Source organism: Haematobia irritans, chromosome 4, assembly GCF_050003625.1.
Source record: "Haematobia irritans isolate KBUSLIRL chromosome 4, ASM5000362v1, whole genome shotgun sequence".
Lineage (NCBI taxonomy): Eukaryota > Metazoa > Arthropoda > Insecta > Diptera > Muscidae > Haematobia > Haematobia irritans.
Window position 1 is genome coordinate 96,774,532 of NC_134400.1, and position 26,958 is coordinate 96,801,489.

At 31.8% G+C, this 26,958-nt stretch overlaps 1 protein-coding gene across 1 annotated transcript in view; it reads left to right on the forward strand.

Annotated features, from left to right (window-relative positions):
- Positions 1 to 19,732: 19,732 nt before the first annotated feature.
- klu (zinc finger protein klumpfuss) overlaps positions 19,733 to 26,958 on the forward strand; it is a 141,319-nt gene continuing 134,093 nt past the window's right edge. The window contains exon 1 of the mRNA XM_075305284.1: positions 19,733 to 21,510. The gene's annotated coding sequence lies outside the window, so the exon portion shown is untranslated. The remainder of the gene's footprint in view (positions 21,511 to 26,958) is intronic.

The following is a 26,958-nucleotide window of genomic DNA, read 5'->3' on the forward strand; positions in this document are numbered from 1 at the left end:
TTCCCTGAAAATTCTTGAAACTTTCCTTCAAGTGTGGGGCAATGAAGGTTGCCTCTGCATTTATAACCTTTTCCCCCGCTTCCTTAGTAAATTTCAAGAAAACTTAATTTTTTTATATTTCATGTTAGCCTGATACCGAAACAGGCAATTGACGTCCAAATGCATTATATCTAATTATACAATTATTTTTCGAGCTTTATGGACAGATATAGATTAAGGAACATGGTTAATAGAGCCATTTTTTGCAGTTTTAGAGGAGGACCTCCTCCCCGACCAAATGTCGAAAAGCGTATCTTTTGTAAACGTCCCAGAAAATGTCAAGCAAATTATAAGCCTAAAGGGGCGGCCTCTCTTCCGTCCAAAAATCACAAAATCAGGTATCAACTATTACGGTTGACAGAGGTTACGATCTCTCCACAGTCCTCTGTAAATTTCAAGTAACTCGGTAAAGTTTAATTGTTTCTCTGTATGTACTTAAGAGAAGCGGATGTCTCCCTATGCCCTTTTATTTTTATTAAAAAATCAGGAACCTGATATAAATTTCATAACCTCACCCATTTTCCGTAAAATTTCAGTCGGGGGAGTTTAGTTTTGTTTTCACTGTACTTTAAAAAAAGTCGGGCAAAGGGGTGACCCCCCTCCCCGACCAAATATCGAAAAATAATGTAGCGGATTTTTGTCTAGATGCCAACCCCAACATTCAATGAAAATTTCATGCAAATCGCACAATTTTGTTCCAAGTTTCAAAAAGTATGGCATGGGGGAGGTCCCCCTCCCCGTCCGCGTATGAAATCATCAGGTACCCCATATTAATTCCATAACCTCACCGCATGTTCTCTTTAAATCTCAGATAATTTAGAGAATTTTAGTTTTTTCACTGTACTTTAAAAAAAGTCGAACAAAGGGGAGGTCCCCCTCCGCCACCAAATATCGAAATATAAAGTAGCGGATCTTTGTCTATTTGCCAACCCCAACCTTCAATGAAAATTTCAAGCAAATCGGTCAACTTTGGTCCAATTTTCAAAAAGTCCGACAAAGGGGAGGTCCCCTCCGCGACCAGGTGTCAAAAAATGAGGTACCCTATTTTCACCACATGAACGTCCCCTATGATCTCTGAAAGTTTCAAGTAAATCGGCTCAGCCGTTTCGGAGCCAACTCGGTTCATACAAACAAACAAACAAACAAATAAACAAATAAACAAACATAGATTGAATTTTATATATATAGATTACACTACATTGTACACAAAGGCAAAGTCAAAAGTTGTCTTTATCAAATCGTGAATAAGTGGAATAGTCCTAAAATGGAAAAAATTGAATGTTCAGTTTTTCTATACAGAATACAATCCCTTATCGTTATATGGAAACAGATATTTTTATGAAAATATACATATATCTCGTATATGGCTAAGAGTGCCAATTGGTTAACACCTCCACAGCGTACAGTCGAACAGACTATGGCGTAGACATTGGCAAATGACTGTAAAATGGAATACTTAGTCGGTTGGTTTTTCGTCTCATTTCAAATAAATAAACAACATGTCAAGGCAGGAAAATGACTAGACAGACGGACCAAATAATTTATGACAACTGGGCTAAAGCTGCACAAATAGCAAAACTAAAAAAAATAACATACATATACTCAAACACCTCACCACCCTGTGACAAAACCAACAACAAAATTTAGATTACCAACCACATTGGCTTATCATGCCCACTCACTGTTTGAGTGTGAGTTAATAATATTTTGCAGAATAACCAGAAACAAACAACACCAACAGTTCAAACTAAATAAACCACTACGCTTTTGGTTAACTTAAAATCGAAACAAACAACTGATTTCCATTCACAAGAGGGAGAGAGCGAGAGTGTATTAGTTGGAAATCTATCTGTGAATGTGAATGTTGGTAAATTTATTTGAACTGATTACAACACCAACAATTACAATAAAACGATGATGGTATTGTAGAAAAGATAGTCAAAGCAATTTTTGTACGAATCGCGTATTCGCGTTTTCAAAACATCGTTTATTTATACCCTGCCCACTATTTACCCATACATTGCCACATTCGGCCCCCCTACACCAACACCAAAAACAAAAGAGAAGAGAATATCACAACAACAACAAGAAGGTATGCTAGCAGACATCAAGCTAATTTATCTCAAAGAGATACTCTCGTGCTAATCATATATGGGTGATAATATTATTGCAACAATGGTTTTACGGCGTAGTATGTGTGTTAACAACAACAAAAGGGGTAGAGTGGAGGCGCTAAACTTAATCACATTGCAACACATACATCCATTTGCTCGTTTACCGTTCCACAACAAAATATTCACAGAGTGCTTTTTGGACAAACATTCCAATACACCAACAACCCCATGCATATGCTTTGGTTTGGGAGCACAAACATTTTCTTCTCTCTCTCGCTCTCTCTCTCGCATACACATTTATTTTCTAAACTATATTCCAGCATGAAGGTATGCACGTGTTTTTATTGAGTTAACATTCGGCAACATTTTCACTCTCCCTCCCAATGTTAACTAAATGTACTGGATTGTCGTTTCTGTAAAAATTCAAGTTCATCACATTTCTCTGTTTGTGTGGGAATTGTGTAGGGCAATTTAAATTGTTCTTTGATGTAAACAACACCAGTTGCTTAACTCTCCCGTTGAACGAAGAGCAAGAGAGAGAGAAAGAGAGCAAAGAAATGAAAGAGAGTGGATATTATATAGAGAAAACAAATTTTTTAGAGAATTATCTCTGAAGGGGTTACGGATAATTTATCTATGAAGTTACGGATAATCATTTCAGAGGTTTCGCCATTCACTCGATGTGAAATTAATTCATTCCTTTGTTGAATATAGCTTCACATGGTAGTTTGTTGGTAGAGGTAAACAGTTAAGATTTTTATGGTGTTGTTTTTGGGAATATAATCATTATTATCGGTAGGGCAGAATCGCCTTCAATCACCTAAAAGCCGTGCTCAATTCTATTCTGGTTACAATGCTATGTGAAAGCTCCAAATGGGTCACAATTGATTCACAAGAATGTAAATTTGTTAAGTGAAGCCTAATCAGCAAATACTCGAATTCCCAAATTACCAAAGCTTTACAAATTATACACTCAAAAAAAATTTACTTGGACCCAAAGATTTTGACCTTCCCTTAAGGATTTTGGTATTGATTCCGAGCCATAGATGCGGCTTCTTTAAAATAAAGAAATTTTTTAGCGACCTATCTGGCCTTAAATCTAGGACCAATAAAATTTAAATTAGGATACAGATCTCATTGATTTTCATTTTCTTTTCTTAATAAAAGTATTCACGTACAAACAAATGCCACTTTAAAACTCCACATTATAGCGGATACTTCAAAGTAAAATTTTTTTCTTAATTCCAAAAAAAAAAAACTTAAAACCAAAGACGCTAAATCCACAAAATAAGTCTTAGCCTATATTTGAAGCGTTTTTATCTTAAATCTAAAGTTTCAATATTTCATTTAATTTAAGGACAATTTCTTTAAATCAAAAATGTGTTTCTTTACTTTAAGGAAAATTAGCCTTAGTTAAAAGACACGCGACTTTAACAGAGGGACACAAATTTACAAAATTCATGTCTTCAATTTAATGAAAAAAAACTTAAAGCAAAGCTTATAACCTTTTTTTAATTAAAATTTCATTATTTTAAAGAAATTTGTCCTTAATATTTTGTAAATTTCGCATCCTTAAATTTAGGTTGCGTAATCTTTAATATCACGTAAATATTTTTTTAGTGTAGGGTACTTGCAACCAATGATGCCAATATTGGGGATTTTTCCCCAAATTGGGGGTATTTTTCTTGGATGGGGACGACATTTAGAGTGGGCACATGGGGATTTGATGAAGAATTTCTAGAAAATCGGTGATTTTTGTGGGAAAACTGTTCACTATAATAAATCAGATTTAGAATAATGGTTTACATGAAATTATTTTTATACCCTCCATCATAGGATGGGGTATATTAACTTTGTCATTCCGTTTGTAAAACATCGAAATATTGCTCTAAGACCTCATAAAGTATATATATTTGGTACATGGTGTTGGTATATGGTCTCAAACAATCATGCAAAAATTGGTCCACATCGGTCCATAATTATATATAGCCCCCATATAAACCTATCTCCAGATTTAGCTTGCGAAGCCTCAAAGAGAAGCAAATTGCATCCGATCCGGCTGAAATTTGGTACATGGTATTGGTATATGGTCTCTAGCAACCGTGCAAAAATTGGTCCACATAGGTCCATAATTATATATAGCGCCCATATAAACCGATCCCCAGATTTGGGTTGCGGAGCCTCTAAGAGAAGCAAATTTCATCCGTTCCGGCTGAAATTTGGTACATGGTATTGGTATATGGTCTCTAGCAACCGTGCAAAAATTGGTCCATATCGGTCCATAATTATATATAGCCCCCATATAAAACGTTCTCCAGATTTGGCCTCTGGAGCCTCTTGGAGGAGCAAAATTCATCCGATCCGGTTCAAATTAGGAACGTGGTGTTAGTATATATTCGCTAACAACCATACCAAAATTGGTCCAATCACACAAAAATTGGTCCATATCGGTTCATAATCATGGTTGCCACTAGAGCCAAGAATAATCTACCAAAATTTTATTTCTATAGAAAATTTTGTCAAAATTTTATTTCTATAGAAAATGTTGTCAAAATTTTATTTCTAGAGAAAATTTTGTTAAAATTTTATTCCGTTCATAATAATATTTTCATCATTGTCAAAATTTTATTTCTATAGAAAATTTTGTTCAAATTTTATTCGGTTCATAATCATGGTTGCCACTCGAGCCAAAAATAATCTACCTAGATTTTATTTCTATAAAAAATTTTGTCAAAAGTTCATTTCTATAGAAAATTTTGTTAAAATTTTATTTCTGTAAAAATTTTTGTCAAAATTTTCTTTCTATAGCAAATTTTGTGAAAATTTTTATTTCTATAGAAAATTTTGTGAAAATTTTATTTCTATAGAAAATTTTGTTAAAATTTTATTTCTGTAGAAAATTTTGTCAAAATTTTATGTCTACTTTGTCAAACTGAATTATATACGTATTGGATCGATCTTTTTTGATTTAATATATACCACGTATGGACTTACATACAATTTAGAAGATGGTGTTAGGAGGTTTTAAGATACCTTGCCATCGGCAAGCGTTATCGCAACTTAAGTAATTCGATTGTGGGTGGCAGTGTTTAGAAGAAGTTTCTACGCAATCCATGATGGAGGGTACATAAGCTTCGGCCTGGCCGAAGTTACGGCCGTATATACTTGTTTTTTCTACATTTCTTAATGTAAAAGTAATATAAAAACTTGCTCCTCTTTATTCCACCACATATATAGTAGAGTGTGAATGGATCATTTGAAGTAGAAATGGACGCAGGATTTTGTTTGGTAGAGGTGGCGAAGCGCTAATATACATTTTACTCTGCTTGCACCGTGCACCGTGGTTCAATGGTTAGCTTGCCCGCCGTGCATACATTAGGTCGTAGGTTCGATTCCTGCTTCGACCGAACACCAAAAAGTTTTTCAGCGGTGGATTATCTCACCTCAGTAATGCTGGTGACATTTCTAAGTGTTTTAAAGCTTCTCTAAGTGGTTTCACTGCAATGTGGAACGTCGTTCGGACTCGGCTATAAAAAGGAGGTCCCTTTTCATTGAGCTTAACATGGAATCGGGCAGCACTCAGTGATAAGAAAAATGTTCACCACTGTGGTTCACAACGGAGCATATGAGGAATTTTAATGTAAAATGGCAATACAAAATTGGGGAAAAGAGGCAACACTGCCTGGCAACACTGCCTGCAACCAAAAGAAACAATTAACCTAATATGAGTGTAGGTTTATCTTAGAAAATATATTATGACTACCTAATTTTCAGATCAGACATTTTCTCCTAAGTGCAATTGGACTTATGCGATCGAGGAGGAGGCCATTACTGTCATGGCCATACCAATTGTCGAAGCACTTTGCCACTCTGATTGAAGTATCACCAAAATATCAATTGTGAACGCATAAACCGCTTCTTTAGATGTCGAAACTCTTTTTATTATTTTTGACATACTATAGGAATAAAAAGAAACCATTCTGTGCCAAACCAGGCGTTTAAAGTGTTCATTAAAGGTTGAATTACACACCATGCGTCAATCCGTGCGTTGACGGAAGGGTTGATTTTTTCTGTTTGCGGCAGACTATTCGAGCTTTTGATTTCAAAGAGAAATTTCAACTCTTCAATCATGGGACGCATTGAACGCATGGTATATAATTCTACCTTAAGGCAGTTGTTTGATCTGATGTGCAAAAACTCGCGTTGTCGTGGTGAAGAGTGTGATTGGAATTCGGCAGTTGGTTTTCCTGATTTCATAGCGGGAAACAACCCAGCAAAAAATTGGAAGTTGTTCCACAAACATTTCTTTTGAGAAGGTTTTGCAAATTACTGGTTTAATTCAATTTAAATGAAAAAAATATATATTTTTACAAAAAATATACGCCGAAAATAATAACATAAAAAACGATCTTCTGAAAAAATAGTTTAAGCTGTGCTCTTTATTTTTTCATTCATACTAATAAAGAGCATCTCGAGATGTAGTTAGAATGTTACGCCTTGTTGTCATATAACGATCATATCACAAACATTTGAATTTGAGGTTCGACGCTTAGTGTTCAATGACGTTTGTGGCTGAGTGTGCTAACGCATTCTGTTATGGTGCCAACATACCCAGGTTCAACAACCCCCAAAAAACCTATCAAAAATAGTATTGCCAAAAAGTAGTGGAAATGTTCTGTTGGATACGGAAGTGGTGCAAAATTGATGCAGAAACTATGAATTTAATATTGGCTTGTCATGGGACGGATCTCCCCCATTTCAACAGCCGTTGCACTGAATTTGCATCTCTTCTTAAGGTGTAATCCGGATTCAGTGTTTTTGCTGTGAATTAAAAAAATTTGTGATATTTTGCCAAATAAATAATTTTTAAAATTTTGTTATGATTTTAAATTACCAAGTAAAAATATTAAAAAAAGCGAATTATAAAAAAATTTAATTAAAAGAATTTAATATAAAGAACATCTTTGAGAGACATTTGTGGAAAACCTTTTAAAGTTGTGTCTTTCTAACAACTTCCAATTTTTTTACTGGGAATTTATAAGCAGTGTTTTTTTTTTTAACGATAAAGAAAAGAATTAACTATTGGGATTTGGAAAAAGATATGCTTAGGGTGAAGATTATTTTTTTAGGGTGTATATGTATATCAATGGTCACAAAAAACAGGTATATGACTGTATGTACGTCTAATACGAAAAAAAAGAGTTTTACTTTTTTCTTCTCCACAATCTTATTTTAATTCAATTTGACATTCATATTTTTTATTTGTGCTAATTTTGTTTTTTTTTTCTTAATTGGAAAAGCCATGGAAAATGTTTATAGAACATACACATACACATGCTGAGTTCGTTGGTATGCGAAATATAGAATTTTGTCATGTCTAGCAAATTTCCTACAATAATTATGATCTTATTATTAGTTTTTTCCCCATATGCAAATGATAACAGCAACAGATATTTATATTTTTAAAATAATAGCAGCAATTGTTAATTAACATATTAAGCAACAATAACAATCATCCAAAAAGGTAATCTCAAAGTAAAGTGAACAATGGTTGATTGTTAATTCAACAATAAGGCTATGATAAATACACTGAAAAAAATATTGTCGTGAGGTCAAAGATTTAATGTCTTTAAAATACGAATGCAAATTTTGCTTAGCATAGAAGACGCATTTCTCTAGTATAAAGTTTTTTTCATTGACCAAAGGTCGATAAACTTTTCAATGAAGTCGTATTGTCCTTATAATTGAGTGATTTGATTTAAAAATGGATATCATAACATCAAAGAAAGAATGTTTGGGCTAAGGTCAACTTGACTTTAATAATTTAGAAAAAAAATTTTAAATTTAATGAAATTGTCTTTAAATTTGTTGTCTTTTTGCATCTTGACTACAAAGCAAAAAATCGTTCAAATATAAGACATGTTTTTCAACACTTTATTTTAAAGACGTTTTTTACTTGAAACACAGCATAATTTATCCTAGAAGTCGAGTCTTAATTTGGAAAATAAAGTCGTCGTTGACTTGTTTTTAAAGGACTTTGATAGCATATGAAGAAAAAAAGCTGCAAAAGCGAAAAATTAAAATTTGTTTCCTAGAAGCAAGTACACAAAACCCGATTTTAAAAGATAATTGTGTCTTAAAAGTATCCTTACTTGTATTATCCGCTTCTTTGGCTCGGAATCAATACCAAATTTTTTAAAGTAAAGACAAAATCTTTGGAACCGGGTATGCTTTTTTTTCAGTGTAAGTATATACGGCTGAAAATTCGAACGGACCGAATCTTAAATACCCACCACTATGGCACGTCGGTTCAAATGGTACACTGAAAAAATATTCACCTAATATGGAAGATTATGCAACTTAAATTTTAGGTTGAAGTTGTAGATCTGTGAAGTAAGGCAAATCTTCCTTAAAATAAAGAAAAACATTTTTAATTTAAAGAAATCGTCTTTAACTCAACTGACTTATTGAATTTTTAAATTTAAGACAAAAACGCTTCAAATATAGGCTAAGACTTATTTTAAGGATTTGCATCTTTGGTTTAAAGTTTTTTTTTAGCATTAAAAAAACTGTTTTTTCTTTGATGTACCTGGTATAATTTGGATTTTGACATTGAAATTTGTTTGTAGATAAATATCTTTATAAATATATTGCAAAAAGAAAATAAAAACTCTATGAATGAGCTCTGTATCCAATTTTAATTTTATTGATCCAAGATTTAAAGCCAGGGAGGTCCGCGAAAAATGTCTTTATTTTAAAGAAGCCGCATCTTTGGATCGGAATCGATACCCAAATCCTTATGGGAAGGTCAAAATCTTTGGATCCAAGTAAACTTTTTGTTGAGCGTAGAAAGATTTTTTTTTCATATCTGATTCAATCACAAAATTAATTGAACCAATTAACTTTTTAATTAAAATTTTTTTAATCACGAATTAATTAGAAATAAAAAAATATACTTGTTTAAAAACGTAATTGATTTCTTTATAATTATTTTTCCTTTAGATGACATAATTTTTTTGTAATTTTACAACTTACAGTTTATAGTTTCTTATGAGGTTTCGAATTTTTATTATAGATGAACTTCTCTTTAGATTTGAGTCAAAATTTAACAAACCAATGAATAGTATGCAACTATTTGATTTCAAATAAAATTTTAAATTATTTTTGTTTTATTTGGAAATATTTTAATACCCTCCACCATAGGATGAGGGTATATTAACTATTAACTTTGTCTTTCCGTTTGTAACACATCGAAATATTGCTCTAAGACCCCATATATATATATATATATATATATATATATATATATATATATATATATATATATATATATATATATATATATATATATATATATATATATATATATATATATATATATATATATATATATATATATATATATATATATATATATATATATATATATATATATATATATATATATATATATATATATATATATATATATATATATATATATATATATATATATATATATATATATATATATATATATATATATATCTTTGCATGTCCGTTCGTCTGTTGAAATCACGCTAACCTCCGAACGAAACAAGCTATCTACTTGAAACTTAGCACAAGTAGTTGTTATTGATGTAGGTCGGATGGTATTGTAAATGGGCCATATCGGTCCACTTTTAAGTATAGCCCCCATATAAACGTACCCTCAGATTTGGCTTGCGGAGCCTCAAAGACAATCAAATTTCATCCGATCCGACTGAAATTTGGTGAATGATGTTGGTATGTGGTCTCTAACAACCATGCAAAAATTGGTCCACATCGGTTCATAATTATATATATCCCCCATATAAACCGATCCACAGGATTGGCTTGCGGAGGCTCAAAGAGAAGCAAATTTCAACCGATACGGTTGAAATTTGGAACTTGGTGTTAGTATATGGTCTCTAACATCCGATGCGGTTCAAATTTGGAATGTGGTGTTAGTATATGGCCGCTAACAACCATACCAAAATTGGTCAATATCGGTATATAGTTATATATAGCCGATACCCAATCACACTAAAATTGGTTCATATCGGTTCATAACCATGGTTGCCACTCGAGCCAAAAATAATCTACCAAAATTTTATTTCTATAAAAAAAGGTGTCAACATTTTATTTCTATAGAAAATTTTGTTAAAATTTTATTTCTGTGGAAAATTTTGTTAAAATTTAATTTCTATAGAAAATTTTGTCAACATTTTATTTCTATAGAAAATTTTGTCAAACTGAATTATATATGTACCTATTTAATCGGTCTTTTTTATACCCTCCACCATAGGATGGGGGGTATATTAGCTTTGTCATTCCGTTTGTAACACATCGAAATATTGCTCTAAGACCCCATAAAGTATATATATTCTGGGTCGTGGGGAAATTCTAAGTCGATCTGAGCATGTCCGTCCGTCCGTCCGTCTGTTGAAATCACGCTAACTTCCGAACGAAACAAGCTATCGACTTGAAACTTGGCACAAGTAGTTGTTATTGATGTAGGTCAGACGGTATTGCAAATGGGCCATATCGGTCCACTTATACGTATAGCCCCATATAAACGGACCCCCAAATTTGGCTTGCGATTGCTATAAGAGAAGCAAATTTCATCCGATCTGGCTGAAATTTGGTACGTGGTGTTAATATATGGTCTCTAACAACCATGCTAGAATTGGTCCATATCGGTCCATAATTATATATAGCCCCCATATAAATCGATCCCCAGATTTGTCCACCGGAGCCTCTTGGAGGAGCTAAATTCATCCGATCCGGTTGAAATTTGGAACATGGTGTTAGAATGTGGTCTCTAACAAACACGCAAGAATTGGTCCATATCGGTCCATAATTATATATAGCCCCCATATAAACCGTTCCCCAGATTTGATCTCCGGAGCCTCTTGGGGGAGCAAAATTCATCCGATCCGATTGAAATTTGCAACGTGGTGTTAGTATAAGGCCGCTTATAACCGTGCCATAATTGGTCCATATCGGTCTATAGTTATATATAGCCGATCCCCTATCACACAAAAATTGGTCCATATCGGTTCATAATCATGGTTGTCACTCGAGCCAAAAATAATCTACCAAAATTTTATTTTTATAGAAAACATTGTCCAAATGCTATAGAAAAATTTGTCAAAATTTTATTTCTATAGAAAAATTTGTCAAAATTTTATTTCTATAGAAAATTTTGTCAAAATTTTATTTCTATAGAAAATTTTGTCAAAATTTTATTTCTATAGAAAATTTTTTCCAAATTTTATTTCTGTAGAAAATTTTTTCCAAATTTTACTTCTATAGAAAATGTTGTCAAAATTTTATTTCTATAGAAACTTTAAACTTAATTATATACGTATTTAATCGGCTTTTTTAGTTTAATATATACCACGTATGGACTACACACAGAGAATAGATTAGTTGGAATTCGGTTGAATTTACGAATATTCTGTATTTAGAAATAAATAAAAGTTGATTATACCAATTTTCTGTACTTACATGCATTTGGCCATACCTGTAACCATTAGTTGAGATTTTTAACAGATTTTCTGTCGTGTTACAAGATAATTGGTTGTGGCAACCGAACCTACCTCATTTGATTAATTTTGATTCAAATTGGTTGATACGACCAACCGTAAGGAAAATTCTCAACTATCATTCAGCAGTTACCACTTTCATATAGTATTCACAACCGAATAACATTTCGAATTTTTTAAATGTCATTTGTATTAATGAAAATAAGTTGAAGAATTTTTTGTATTATTTGAAACTTTAAAACAAACAAAAAATATCGATATTAATTGTTATTTGTGATCATAACAGAGAAAGAATGGTCTGTGAAGAGGATGTGGGCAAAATAATGGTTTGTATTGGAAATATTTTTTACAGAACTCAACTCATTGTGCCGCACTTCTAGCATGTATAAAACATAAATTCGGAGGTTGAGGTTCAGCTTGGATCCAGAACTTTGTAAGAGGTAAAATCTACTCTCCCAAGCAGATCGGTTTTACTTCTAGTCCCGTGCAATTTGGGTGATCAGTGCTCCTTCTTGTCCCTGAAGAAGATAATTCGAGAGACCGGTGTATATGAGAACAATATCAAACCTATATCAATATAAACCAAATTTTTCCAAATTTAGGAAAAAAACAAATTAACTCTAGTTTTCCAATTTCAACAAAATCTGATAAAAATGTCGGTTTCGAGAAACACAAGAAGTCAGAGCGGGAAATGGGGCTATACCAAAAACTGGACCGATGCACTCCAAATTCCATACACATATTTGCGGGACCCAAAATATCTAAGATTCAATTTGCTCGAATAGAAATTGCGATGTCTCGATGCTAAAGAACCCAACTCAGATCATCACTTTATATGGTGCTATATTAAAACCATCTTCAAATTTGACCTGCATGCAGAAAAAAGACGGCTTGAATGATTTGATCAATTTATAACGAAGGATATAAAACTGATTTACAACCAACTTAATTGAAACAAAATTCAATTTTCATCTTTTGTTATGAAATATCTTGTAGTTAGAACAGTTTGTACCACTATAAACATATTTAAATATAATAAAATATTTAACTGGAAAGGAATTGCTTTTTAATTCGGTCATGACTATTATCAAGGTTGGGCAACACAACCGAATTATGAAGGTAATCACAACCAATGTCGTCGGCAGACCCAACCAACACAATATGTGATATTAGTTGTATCGACCGAATCATTCGGGTGACACAACTGCCAACTGATAGTAGCTGCAACTGCCAAAAGGAGGTTGGCAATAAATTCGGTTATCACAACCAATCCGTATTCTCTGTGTATGTGGTATATATTACGGTGTTAGGAAGTTTTAAGATACCTTGCAATCGGCAAGTGTTACCGCAACCCAAGTAATTCGATTGTGGATGACAGTCTTCAGTAGAAGATTCTACGCAATCCATGGTGGAGGGTACATAAGCTTCGGCCTGGCCGAACTTACGGCCGTATATACTTGTTTTATTTAATTAAAATTTTAATTGCGGAAATCAAAATTTTAATAAAAGATGTAAGGATTCACAATCAAAGCGAAACGCCATTAGGACATGGGTATAGAAAATTGTTCAGTTCCAACGAATTTTCAGAGAGAAGTTCACAACTGTGCCATCATAATGGACTGAATATTTCAACTGAGCCTGAAATATGGGGCTGCCACTATACCTAACCTAACGATTTTGTCTTTGCACTAATGATTTTGATATTTATTCCGAGGAAAAGAAGCGGAGAAATAAAGACACAATACTCTTAAATTTAACCATGATACTAGCAAACAAATTTAAATGTAATCGTTTTGCTGTTTTTTTCTTCATGAGCTATCAAAGATTTTAAAAACATGTTGACGACAACTCAAATTTCAGAATTCAGACTCGCCTTCAGGTAGAAATTACGCTATGTTTCAAGTTAAAACGTCTTTAAAACAAAGTCTTAAAAGACATCTCGTATTTTTGAACAGTTTTTTGCTTTGTAGTCAAAACGATTTCATTGTAAAGTTTATCGACTTTTGGACTAGCAAAAAAAAAATAGAGAAATGCGCCTTCTATGTTAAGGAAAAACGCATTCGTATTTTAGGGACAAGAAATCTCAAGACAATATATGTATATGGGGCTATACAGCAACCGGGACGATATAAACCAAATTTGTATGGCCTTAAAATACATTCACATTTCCAATTAGAAACAAATTAAATAAATATAACGGCGTGAGAAATTTCACCGTAATATCTTCAATGACCTGATTAAGGGAAATATCGGAAACCTATATTTCGATGTGTTACAAATAGAATAGCAAACTTATTATACCCCCATCCAATGTGTGAAGTATAAAAATTGTAGTGGCCGGGGACGGCAACGCAAAGGAAATGTTACACAGAAAATAAATTAAAACAGCCCTTGGAAAACACGATAACAGTGAGTGGAGCACAAAAAACGCAGAATTAACTACAATCGAAGGAAAAAATAATGACATTTCCAAAACACCAACAACCATACAAACAACAACAACAAAAAGCTCCAAAGAAAAGTAGGAGGCGCCTACAGAGCCTCAATGAATGAAGTCACTGGAAATGAAGCCAACCGACGACAGACAAGCAAATGGACAGACAACAAAACTCACGAGCATGGTAGTAGTCCACCGAAAAATAACAACTACACCAACAACTGCCATTCGATGGTGAGGAGTTTACAGCACACACAGAAAATACTGTGATCTCATTGGCATATGAAGTGTGCTGGAATAGCAATTAGAAGCGAAAATAAAAAACCCACGCAGATATGGATGGTATGAATGAACGAACCACCGGGCATAGAAGTGTTGGTGGTGTATTGTTGTTGTTGTTTCTGTTGGCTCGGTGCGAAGGCGGTGGAGTAATAATGTGGAGCATTCTGTATTAACGAGGAGAACACGAAGAGACTATTGTCTGTTGGTTCATTTCGTAGGAGAAGAGAGGGAGTACGAAAGATAACACACCAACACGAGTGCAAACAACATCCCCATTTAACATAACATCAACATAGTGTTGCCAGCATTTGAGATTTCTCTTCGTGGATGGAGACGAATTGTTTGCGATTTTTCGAAATGGGTGCTGTACTTAGAAATGTGACTAAATGGGGGCATTAGTGCCCCCATTTTCGAGAGTATAATAAATTATGGATAAAGGTCGGTATTAGTGTGTAAATATAACCATAGCGATAGGCGGTAGGCGAACGATTATATTTGCCGCAACGGCAAATATAATAAGCTTGACGGCGAATAATTCCCTTTTTCACGTTTCCTAGCGTTTTTGTTGTCAATACAGCATGCTTTGACAATATTAAACAATGGAGTTGAATAAAAACATACAATGGCTTGTTATTTGTTGAGTTATTTCAAGAAAAAATAATCTACACGTGTCCAGGCAACAGCAATTCCTAGTGGTGAGTTAAAAAAATTGATAAGCGATGGCAACACTATACCAGTTTTCGCCAAGGAGTTAGAATAAGTCTTAATTTAGCGACACGCCGCTAGCCGTCACGGTATTCCGTCGCGGATTTTGGGCTTCCCATAAGAAATACACGTAAATAAGTGTTCGCCTACCGCCTATCGCTATGGTTATATTTACACACTTAAGAATGCATCAACGAGCTACTTTTCTTTAATAATTCATGCAAGTAATAAAATGTGCTAAAAAGGTTATAATGTTATTAATGCTTAGTACTAAGTTTCTTATTGCAAAAAAAAACAAACAAACAAAAAAACACTAATATAATATCATTTATCACCATGAATAGGGTCCCAAACATAGCTTTGTTAACTTATTTCTGCGATATAATATGCCTGCCTACACCGAAAGAATTTTCTTCGTAAAAAGAACGAACAATTTCGTTAAAAGTAGGAAATTTGTCATTGTTTTACAACCAATGAAACTTTTCATTAAAAGTACGAAATATTTCGTTCTTTTTACGATGAAAATATCTTCCAAATTTTTCGTAGTTTATAAAAAAAAAACTTCTAAATTTTTATGAAAAAGTTTCCTACATTTTATGAAACAATTTCGTTCTTTTTATGAAATTGTTTCGTACGTACTTTTAACGAAACAATTTCGTACGTTTTGTGAAAAATGTTTTTTAGAAAAAAAAATTTATAGTCCAAACTGCATTTGGTTGTAGTAACAAAATAGATAAAAATGTAATTAGTAAAAAATAATAATAACATGATTACAATGTTATAGAAAAGATGGTTACAGATGGAGGTAATAATAGGAGTGACTTAACAAAGAGAATGAAGTAAACAAATTAAAGGAATAAACGAATTGATTTAAAAAGCAATTTAAAATGAATATCAATGAAGGAATAAAACAAAAGTCAACTAATAAATAAATAATATATTCAAATAAACATTTCATGAAAATGCATTTTGTGGATGTGATTTGTTTTTAATATTATAATTTCTGTTAAAAAAAACATCATTTATTATTAAAGCTATTGAAGAAATAAATAAAAACATTGGAATAATTTAAGAAAATTTATTATTATGAATTTTTTTTTATAATTCTATTTATATTTTTTGTTTTTTTTTTTAAGAAAATTTCGTAGTTTGAAGGAAAAAATGGGGTTCAAAATTGCAAAAATGTCTTTAGCGCCATATGAAGTTCATGATCGGCGCATTTGTGGTAAAATTTAAAAATTGAAGAAATTTTGAAATATTTATTGGCTAATATGAAATTTGTAAACCGTTATTATTTATATTTATTTTCTCTTTTTAGTTTATTTAACTAACATACTCGAAGAATGAAGTCGTGAAAATTTTCTCATATTGGAAGCTATTGAGAGAAATATTAAGTAAAATAATAATTTTCATGACCAAAAAGGGTTCACTTTATTATTTATACCTATACCTGTTCTATAGCAAGAATAAACTACCTCGTGAGAAAAGTGAACTAAATTGTACTCCATATTTTAAGATTTCCACAAAGCGTCGTTAGAAGCAGGAAAAGTTAATGCCCTGATGTACCTTTTAACTGCAAATCACGAAATTAGACTTAAGTGTATGGTCATTGAACTTTATACCCATGTTTAGTTCATAAAATGTTTCAGACATTACCAAAAAACGAAAATTCCATTGGGCTGCGGAAAATTTCGAAAAAAAATCAAGTATATACGGCCGTAAGTTCGGCCAGGCCGAAGCTTATGTACCCTCCATCATGGATTGCGTATAAACTTCATCTAAACACTGCCATCCACAATCGAATTACTTAAGTTGCGGTAACGCTTGCCGATGGCAAGGTATCTTAAAACCTCATAACACCATCTTCTAAATTGTATGTAAGTCCATACGTGGTATATATTAAATCAAAAAAGATCGATCCAATACATATATAATTCAGTTTGACAAAGTAGACATAAAATTTTGACAACATTTTCTACAGAAATAAAATTTTAACAAAATTTTCTATAGAAATAAAATTTTCTATAGAAATAAAATTGTGACAATGATGAAAATTTTATTATGAACCGAATAAAATTTTAACAAAATTTTCTCTAGAAATAAAATTTTGACAAAATTTTCTATAGAAAAAAATTGTGCTAGATTATTTTTGGCTCTAGTGGCAACCATGATTATGGACCAATTTTTGTGTGATTGGACCAATTTTGGTATGGTTGTTAGCGACCATATACTAACACCACGTGCCTAATTTGAAGCGGATCGGAATTTAACTCCTCCAAGAGGCCCCGGAGGTCAAATCTGGAGAATGTTTTATATGGGGGCTATATATAATTATGGACCGATATGGGCCAATTCTGGCACGGTTGTTAAAGATCATATACTAACACCATGATCCAAATTACAACCGGATTGGATGAAATTTGCTTCTTTTGGAAACTTCGCAAGCCAAATCTGGGGATCGGTTTATATGGGGGCTATATATAATTATGAACCGATGTGGACCAATTTTTGCATGATTGTTAGAGACCATATACCAACACCATGTACCAAATTTCAGCCGGATCGGATGAAATTTTCTTCTCTTTTAGGCTCCGCAAGCCAAATCTGGGGATCGGTTTATATGGGGGCTATATATAATTATGGACCGATGTGGACCAATTGCATGATTGTTAGAGACCATATACCAACACCATATACCAAATTTCAGCCGGATCGGATGAAATATGCTTCTGTTAGAGGCTCCACAAGCCAAATCTGAGGGCGCCTTTATATGGGGGCTATACGTAAAAGTGGACCGATATGTCCCATTTTCAATACCATCCGACCTACATCGATAACAACTACTTGTGCCAAGTTTCAAGTCGATAGCTTCTTTCGTTCGGAAGTTAGCGTGATTTCAACAGACGGACGGACGGACGGACGGACATGCTTAGATCGACTCAGAATTTCACCACGACCCAGAATATATATACTTTATGGGGTCTTAGAGCAATATTTCGATGTGTTACAAACGGAATGACAAAGTTAATATACCCCCATCCTATGATGGAGGGTATAAAAATAATACAATTTAATTACAAGCCAATTTTTTTTTCAATAAAAATAATTTAAAATTAGCGTTTTTCCGTGTATCATTAAGTTTTATGAATTTATGTAGTTAGTTGAACTTACTAAAAGCTTAAAAAGCTATGGAAAAAATCCAGAAATGTGGAAAATGTGTGCCACAGGAATTGAATGAAAGACAGATGAAAAACCGAATAAAATGCTTGTGAGATTTTGCTTCAAAGACACGAAAGAAAATCAGTTTTGCATCGGATTCTTACTAGCGATGACCACTAGATTTATTTTAAGAATCCTAAACGGAAAAAATCATGGGTTTATCCGGGACAACCATCAACATCGACTGCAAAACCAGATCAATTCGGCAAGAAGACAATGCTTAGTGTTTGGTTGGACTATTTAGAAAGGTGTGGTGGACCACGAGCTCCTAAAACCTGGTGAAACCGTTAATACTCGCTACCGACAATAAATGATCACTTTGAACCGTGCATTGACAGAGAAACGACCGACGAGGACGTCAAAAATTGGACGTCTGATTGGTTTGCTTAAAAAGACGAACAATTTTATTGGCGTGGTATTCACAAATTGCCAGAAACGCGTTCAACATGTGTAGAAAACAATGGCCAATACTTTGAATAAAATGTTTTTACTTTTCTATTAATAATTAGTATTTTATTTTCATACCGGTATACCTGGTAAATGAGGATTCTGAGTTGAAGACTCCAACCAGATCTTTGTTGCCCTTCTTGGCATTTTTCATAGATTCTAAAAAATCCTGGTACATACAGTACCATACTGTTTTCAATTATGGAACTCAATGATCCATGCAAACCAGTGATATGAAACGAATCCATTTTCACCATTTTAAACAACGAAATCATTTATAAAACATTGGTGCGTGCGGCAACTCTACAAAACTAGATTAAAATACAAAAAGAGATAAGCCAAGTTTATCTCAGTGAGATATATATATTTCTTGTGTTTTTCAGCTATAAATATTCATTGTGTTTTAAAGTATTGGTTGCTATTTGGAGAAGGGGTCGTCGAAGCCCAATTTACTGATACAGAGAATCGGAGAGTACGTTACATTGATTGGAGCTCTAATAACGACAAAGCAGAACTATATTTTGCACGTGTTCTTTCAATTCATTCATGCGAACAAGTAGATAAACTGCATACATACTCCGCACAATACTACCGTCATTATGTATCAAGTTGTTAGTTGTATTGGCTTGCTTCATTTTCAAATTTATCCGTAAATTATCTGAGTTTTATTATGGAAAAACAATAGATAAACCATCTTGAGAGAATTATCTCTCTCCTCATCTTTCTTTTATAGTCTCTCTTTCTCTCAATTGGAGAGTACAAATGGTATTGAATTTTATTTTTTTGTGCAGTTTCCTGTTCTCGCGAGTGCTTGTTGTGTGCGTGTGTGTGTGTCTGTATTCGTTGTCGTGTCGGGTGCTTGGCTTTGTATTTGGGCTGGTTATTCTATTTAGAAAGGTTGCTGTTACCATTAGTATCTGTTAAAGCAGTATCGGTTCAACGTCAGAACCGTACGCGCATTGTTCGTGTGTGTAGAATATTCAGAAAATAAAATCGCACGATCACGACTTCTTTATTTTGTTGTTATTTATTAACCAAAAACAAAAAAACTCAGACGTTGTCTATAGTAATTATTTACAAAATTATATAAATAAAAAATGCTATTAACAGCAAAACTACAGTTTTAGCATTTCAAAGTTTATATACCATTCGATTGTCAATAACAAATAATTAACCGGTTCCAATTTGGATAATGCAACATAAAAAAAGTTATCAACAATTATAGAGATTTTGGAATTGTTAAAAAGAATTGAAACTAAGAAATATTATTAACAAATATTGGAAAATCATTTGCCCAGATTTAAAACCGATAATTTGTTTTTTTTTTTCGTTTCCTCTGTGTGCCTGTGTTTGTGTAAGAAAACAATGCGTATTCTCTATAAACGATTCTCTGCTAAATCAATGCAACAATAATGAAAGTAGCTGCAATAACAAAAATAACAACATCGAGAGAAAATAAAGATCATTGAGAAATGTTGTGAGATTATTAGTGCTACCTACCACTACTACTGCTTTACCATTACAGAGCAGTTACGACGGCGGCGACGCTTCCTAGCCAACTACCATCGCATCATCAATAATAAAAACAAGAACAACAACACAACAATTCTATTCTATTGCACGAATATCACCACCACCACCACTACTATTTAACAACAACACAAACAACAAAAACTATATGCACAACTACAAGCAAGTAACCAACCTACCACATCCATCGCCCATCGTCATCATCATCGCCATCCTCTACGGCAACAACAAAACCATTGCCTCTTCGCTGTCGTTGGTGTCGGTGTGAATGTAAACGTGAAAATCATTGTCGTTGTTGTTTAGTGTAAAATTATTTGTTGATTGCACGTTGACGGATACTGTGCGTGCAACGCGTTATCGGGGTTTTTTTCGGTTAACTTTTGATTACTACTCAAGTGCTGCACTCGATACGAAAGATCTCGCCAAAGAACTTTTACTCTATGATTAAAACAATTTTTGTCAATGAGTTGAAAAAGCGTTGAATATATTTAAACTAAAAGAAATTTTGTAAAAATCAATATTGGATACTAAAAGAAATTTTGTAAAAATCAATATTGGATAAAACGATTTGAGGCGAGTGTTTTGTTTTTTTGCAAAAATAATCAATTAAAAAAATATGTTTATAAAATAAAATTATTGTTTTTGAATGCAATTAAGCCAAGTTCTTGCCATTAACAGAAAAAAATACATGCATCGAAAATAATTATAAATAAAATTGAAAATTTTTACCAATAACATAAATCACTTAAAACATTATGTGCCGCAAATAAAAGTGTCTTAAAATGTCTAAAGAAACAAAAACAAAAATTTTTCATACAATTCAGCTTAAAATTTAAATTTATACAATAAAAAAAAAACTAAAAGCCACACTTAACCCTTTAAAAAAAACTAATGCTTGCCACTTGCTTCTAATAATTATTTATAATTCTATTACAAATTACAATTAATATAAACAAATAAAGTGTGATATGGTAATGGGAAATGAAAACAATAACCCATAACAAAAAACAAAAGTGTTCTCTAAACTTTAAATAAACAAAAGTTCAAAATTTTAATATGAGAAATAAAACCAAAATTTTGGATTAAAAACTAAACTTCAAGCTTCTGGATTTTTATTACAAATCTTCAAACAAAAATTTGGATTACTTACTTATTTATCGTGAATATTGCATCTCTTCACTAAATTAAGGTAAGTTTTTTACCTTAATCTCAAAAACGATGTGAAACTGATCGCCATTGTAATCATAATGTGTTTACCGTCGCAAATTGGTTTATTGCCATGCCGATGTTTAAATTTAAGCTGAGTTTTAGCAATGTATAAAATTTGCCTTGGAGTGAATTGATTAGGGAGGACATTATATTTGATCCTATTTGCATTGGCAATATGTGGAGATTTTAAAAACGATAAGCAACGTTGGGGAAACTGGAATTTATGACACCCTGCCAGCCCCACAGATTTGATGGTATTCGGTGAATTCCAGAGGAATTTTTAAAACCAATTTTGTGCCAAAATTTAAGAATTTTCTTTCGATTAATACATCTATAAGGGAATTGTATATGAAGGCCGGTATTGTGCTCGTTTCCCCCCCCCCATTGAATATCGGTTCAATGGGGATTTTTGCGGTTACTTTTTCTCAAATAATTAAAAAAAAAAAAATAAAAACAAATAACTGTGAGAAAAAAGTTCCTTTTATTTACAATTATTCATTGACTCTTAATTAATTAACAATCTTTATTAATCATTATTAATTTTTACAAACTTAAGATTAGGGTTAAGATGTGAATTTTCATACCATGTGAAGTTTTTATTGAATTTCGCTGTAAATCTTTTAATACCATTTCTATCCTTTTGCTTGCAATTGAATTAAATTCAAATTATGGTCTGATGACCCTTTGGTTTTTTTAATTATTTCAGTTTTTCATTAACCTACTAAAGTCAGTTCAAAACAAAATATTTGATTTTTTTTATTCCAATCGGCTTCGATGTCCAATTTTCATGAACTACCAATTGAGAGTGAAGAGTTACTTAATAAATATTCTTCACTCCAAAACAGGAGCCACTAAAAGCCACTCCTTAGTTAAAACTTCCCCAATATGAGAAATGTTAGTTACACGATCTAAAACAGGGAAAATTTACACACAAATGAAGCATAAAATTCTGCATAAGTTAGTTCCGAATTTCAAACATTTTACAAAATTGTACAAAAAATTTATGCTTCGTATGGTGTTAAACAAAAAATAATTAAATCTAATTTCTTTAAACCTAAATGTTCAAAACTTTCTTTTTTTTCTTTTTTCCTTGTACTGACAGCATGTAGCATCAAAATATTTTAATTTTGAGGGCCTACTTCAATTAATTAGTTACAAAGCTAAATGAGTGAATTGTTACCATATAGACTATTAAAAATATATTATAAAAAAATATTAAAAAAAAAAAAAAAAACTAAAATACTATCAGCTATAGTGTTTGTATGAATGTCCATTTACTAGAGACAAAGAATGGTGTAAATATTGTATTTTCGTCGATTTTTAAAGAAATTTATAAAAATGCCTTTTAGTGCCCACCAATATAGGAAAAAAATACTTGGTGTCTGTCTCTCTGTCCTCTGTAGTGGTCATCAGCAGTCAAATGGTTAATTGGTTTACAAATACTCAGTTAGTTAAATTTTTCTACAATTTCACATATTTTTTGTGTGTTGTTAAATCTGTACAAAACTTGAAAAAAATCGTGGACATTATTTACTGTGAAATTAGTTTACAACATTAACCACGAAAATTTCAATGCAAACATCGAATATTGTAATGCTATACCCCCCCAAAAAAGCGAACCCTTCATGAACGAAAATGTAGGTTTATGTTAGAAAAGTTCAATTAAAATATTTTACAAAAACAAAGTTAGTACACAGAAAAAAGTCTGTAACTGATGCTAAAATGTACTAATATTTATTGCAAACATTTTATTTTGTTTTAGTTCATTTTTAAAGAGAAATTTAATATAAATATATTTTTATTAGTATTATTAACAAAATTTCATATATTCACGAAAAAAACGTGGCATTACATATTACACTCAAAATTCAAAATTTTCGATATATGAGCTCCTTTTCAAAAGGCATATGACAGTTGAAATCTTGTTATACGTACAATTTACTCATTTTAGAAAATTATGAACACAGTTTTGCTAAACTTTACTCAATTCTAAAAAAAAAATAAATAAACACTATTTAGAAATATATGAATATGGAATAAAGTAAAATTATAAATTAATGGTTTTTCTAGCTCCAGGTCTCTTAAATAATTTTATTTATTTTTCCCAATATTTCGCGATTACCATATTGAATCCATTCCTCAAGTGTCTACAGTAAATTTTTAAAAATTACATTTTATTAATATTCCAGTACTGTAATATTTGTATAATTTAAACAAGCCTAAATACATAGACATAGCTAATTTTCTTCCCTTTTTATAACCAATTTCGTAGTGTAAAGAAAACACATATTGGAGTTCAAAATTGCAAAAATGTCATTAATGCCATATGAAGATAGGTCCATTTAAAATTTACAAATTTTAGGTAATTATGAACTATTTGATGAGAAATACGAATTTGGAAAATAAAAATAAAATCAATTAATTTTCATGAACTAAAATATTAAATTGTGTATAGAAATGTTCCTTGACTTTATTTATGAAGAAACATTTTAACATGAATTAGTTATTTCTGTTGTCTATGGAAATGTCTTAATTGATCTTATTTCTTATTTTATACTCTCAGTAAATATGAACCCACCAGGAAGGAAAATGTATGATAATTTTAGTAATGCAAAGTGCATTACAAACGCCGATATCCCATAAATAAACATTTTTCGACAAATTCAAGAAAATTTATTTATTTAACATATTTAATTTTTATTTCACTTGTTATTGAGAATTCCCTACTTTATTGAAATTCAAAGTAAAAGAAAATTTATCATATTGGGGAAATTTTAACTAAAACTTCCATTTTCCATGAATTAAAATAAACTTAACCCTTTCACTACCGAAATAAATCTAATATTAAAAACTTTAATTTTTCTTATGGGTTTACTTGTACTAACAGCATGTAGAACAAAAATTGTCATTTTGAGAACCTAACTCAATTACTTCAAGAGCTATATGATCTTGTTCTGAAAATTTGATTCTTGAATTGTAACTAAATGGTCTGACTAAAATAAGCACTGTTTGGTCTACAATATCTTTCGGAATGTGAGAAAAAAATACAAAAAAAGAGCCCGAAAAAATATCAACTTTAGCTTTTGTATGAATGTCCATTTACTAGAGACATACAGTAGAAAAATGGACACAAAATTTCGTGTTTTTTGTTTATTGTTAAAGAAGTTTTTTTTTAAAAATGCATTTAAGTGCTCACCAATATGGAAAATATTTATAGCTTATTTAGATTAAAGTCTTTACTTTAAAATAACATCGAGAAATAAATCGAAACTAAGTGGGGAAATAGAGTTTAGTGTCGTTTTCGAGTGTCCTTCTAGGTGGACATCGGTAGTGAAAGGGTTAAATTGGCTTTAGTGCCTTGTGGGGTTCACATTTATTTAGTCTTATATTTTAGTTTATATCTTTAGCGCTATATATTTGGAAATATTTTAATCACTTCAGAATGTTTTGAATATTTTTTTTTACCAAAATCTGTGCTTCATTCCAAAAAATCCTATTGAGTACAATTTAACTAAATCAAAACTAAAATGACAAATGCCTTCAGAATTTTTTAGTGACTGATTACTTGAAAACAAACTCCATAACATAAAAAAAAATACATATGCAAATCTGCCAGTGACTTAATCTTATGAAGTATACCAATATGCGAACTGTATTAAATTTGTCGATGATCGGGTAATACATGCGGATAAGATCTGTAGAAATCGTGTAATTCATAAGAATATATTTGTGATTCATCTGAACCGTTATATTTGTTATATTGTGTTAGAATCGAGAATAATTTTATATAAATTTCCATAAAATTCATAAGAACGGCTGACAGATTTTTTTTAGGGACAATATGTTTTACGCATATTCCCAAACCACAAAATAGAATAGTAATAGCTTTTAATATGCATAAATAATATGTCGAATAATAGAAAATCATATTTTTATGGCAATAAAGATGACAATATTAATTTATTTCCAAGACGTAAAGGGAGCCACCGTGGTGCAATGGTTAGCATGCCCGCCTTGCATACACAAGGTTGTCGGTTCAATTCCTGCTTCGACCGAACAGCAAAAAGTTTTTCAGCGGTGGATTATCCCACCTCAGTAATGCTGGTGACATTTCTGAGCGTTTCAAAGCTTCTCTAAGTGCAGTGAGTTCGGACTCGGTTATAAAAAGAAAGTCCCTTGTCATTGAGCTTAACATGGAATCGGGCAGCACTCAGTGATAAGAGAGAAGTTCACCAATGTGGTATCACAATGGACTGACAAGTCTAAGTGAGCCTGATACAACGGGCTGCCACCTAACCTAAGCTAACCTAAGACGTAAAGAGATTCTTGATATACTGTAATTATCTCGTTGTATCCTATTTCTATATATTTCATTAACTTATATTTTTGTCAAAAATTTGTGACACAAAAGTTATATGCACTAGAATAATTTAAATTCAGCAGTAAAAATATCAGAATGATATCATGTTGCATTTTATATTTTTTTGTTTGTTTGTTATTCAGAACCTACTACACAAACTAAAAATGTTAAAGTAAAAAAAATTGCATCTTTATATTTGGCAAAAATACTTAGCAATGAATATTTTCACAAATGCTGCTTATTTTGCTTATTTGTTAACAAAGCTTCATTTCTGTTTCTGTTTTTGTTTTATTGTTATTATTTTATTATTATTTTCTTTAATTTTTTTTTGCAAAATTCTTTTTAGTTTATTGGCGCTTTGGTAATTAGATATCACAACTGGTGTCATTTTATGTTACAGTTTTATTATAAATAATTTCATATACCTTTGCTTTCGTTTTTTTTGTGACAAACAAATTTTTGCTTCCCATATTGTAATTTAAGAATTGTTTTGTATTTTCATTAATAGGCGAATATATTAAAGAAGTACTCTGCTTTTTTTATTGTTTTTTTTTTCGTTTTTGTGTTCAATTTTAATTTGGGTTGTTAATATAGACAATTTCAGCGCTTCTTAAATGCAATTTAATATTGTAAATTGATAATGTCGAATTGGAAGTATTTAAAATTTTTTGTCTTTGACATTTTGAAGGTAATTTTAATGGGTATACTATTTATATACATATGTATAACCATATGAATGTCATTCGAATTGATTTTGATATATCTTCAGCATATTGGATTTCGCTTCCATAAGTCCCACTGGAAGTCATTGCCATTAATGAGGTATTGGTTATTATGTGTTTGAAAATAGATCACAGACAACACAAACAATCAGTATTTTTCGAAAAACTTATGAAAATTTATTAGACATAATTATTTTTTCCACTTTCTTAAGAAAATTAAGTAGTTTGTGCATTCGGAGCTCAAGATGGGCCCATTATTGGTAAAGTTTTCACATTTTAAGAAATTCTGAACTATTTTGTGGGAACTCAAAATGAATTAAATCGGCTTTGGTGCCATATAGGGTTC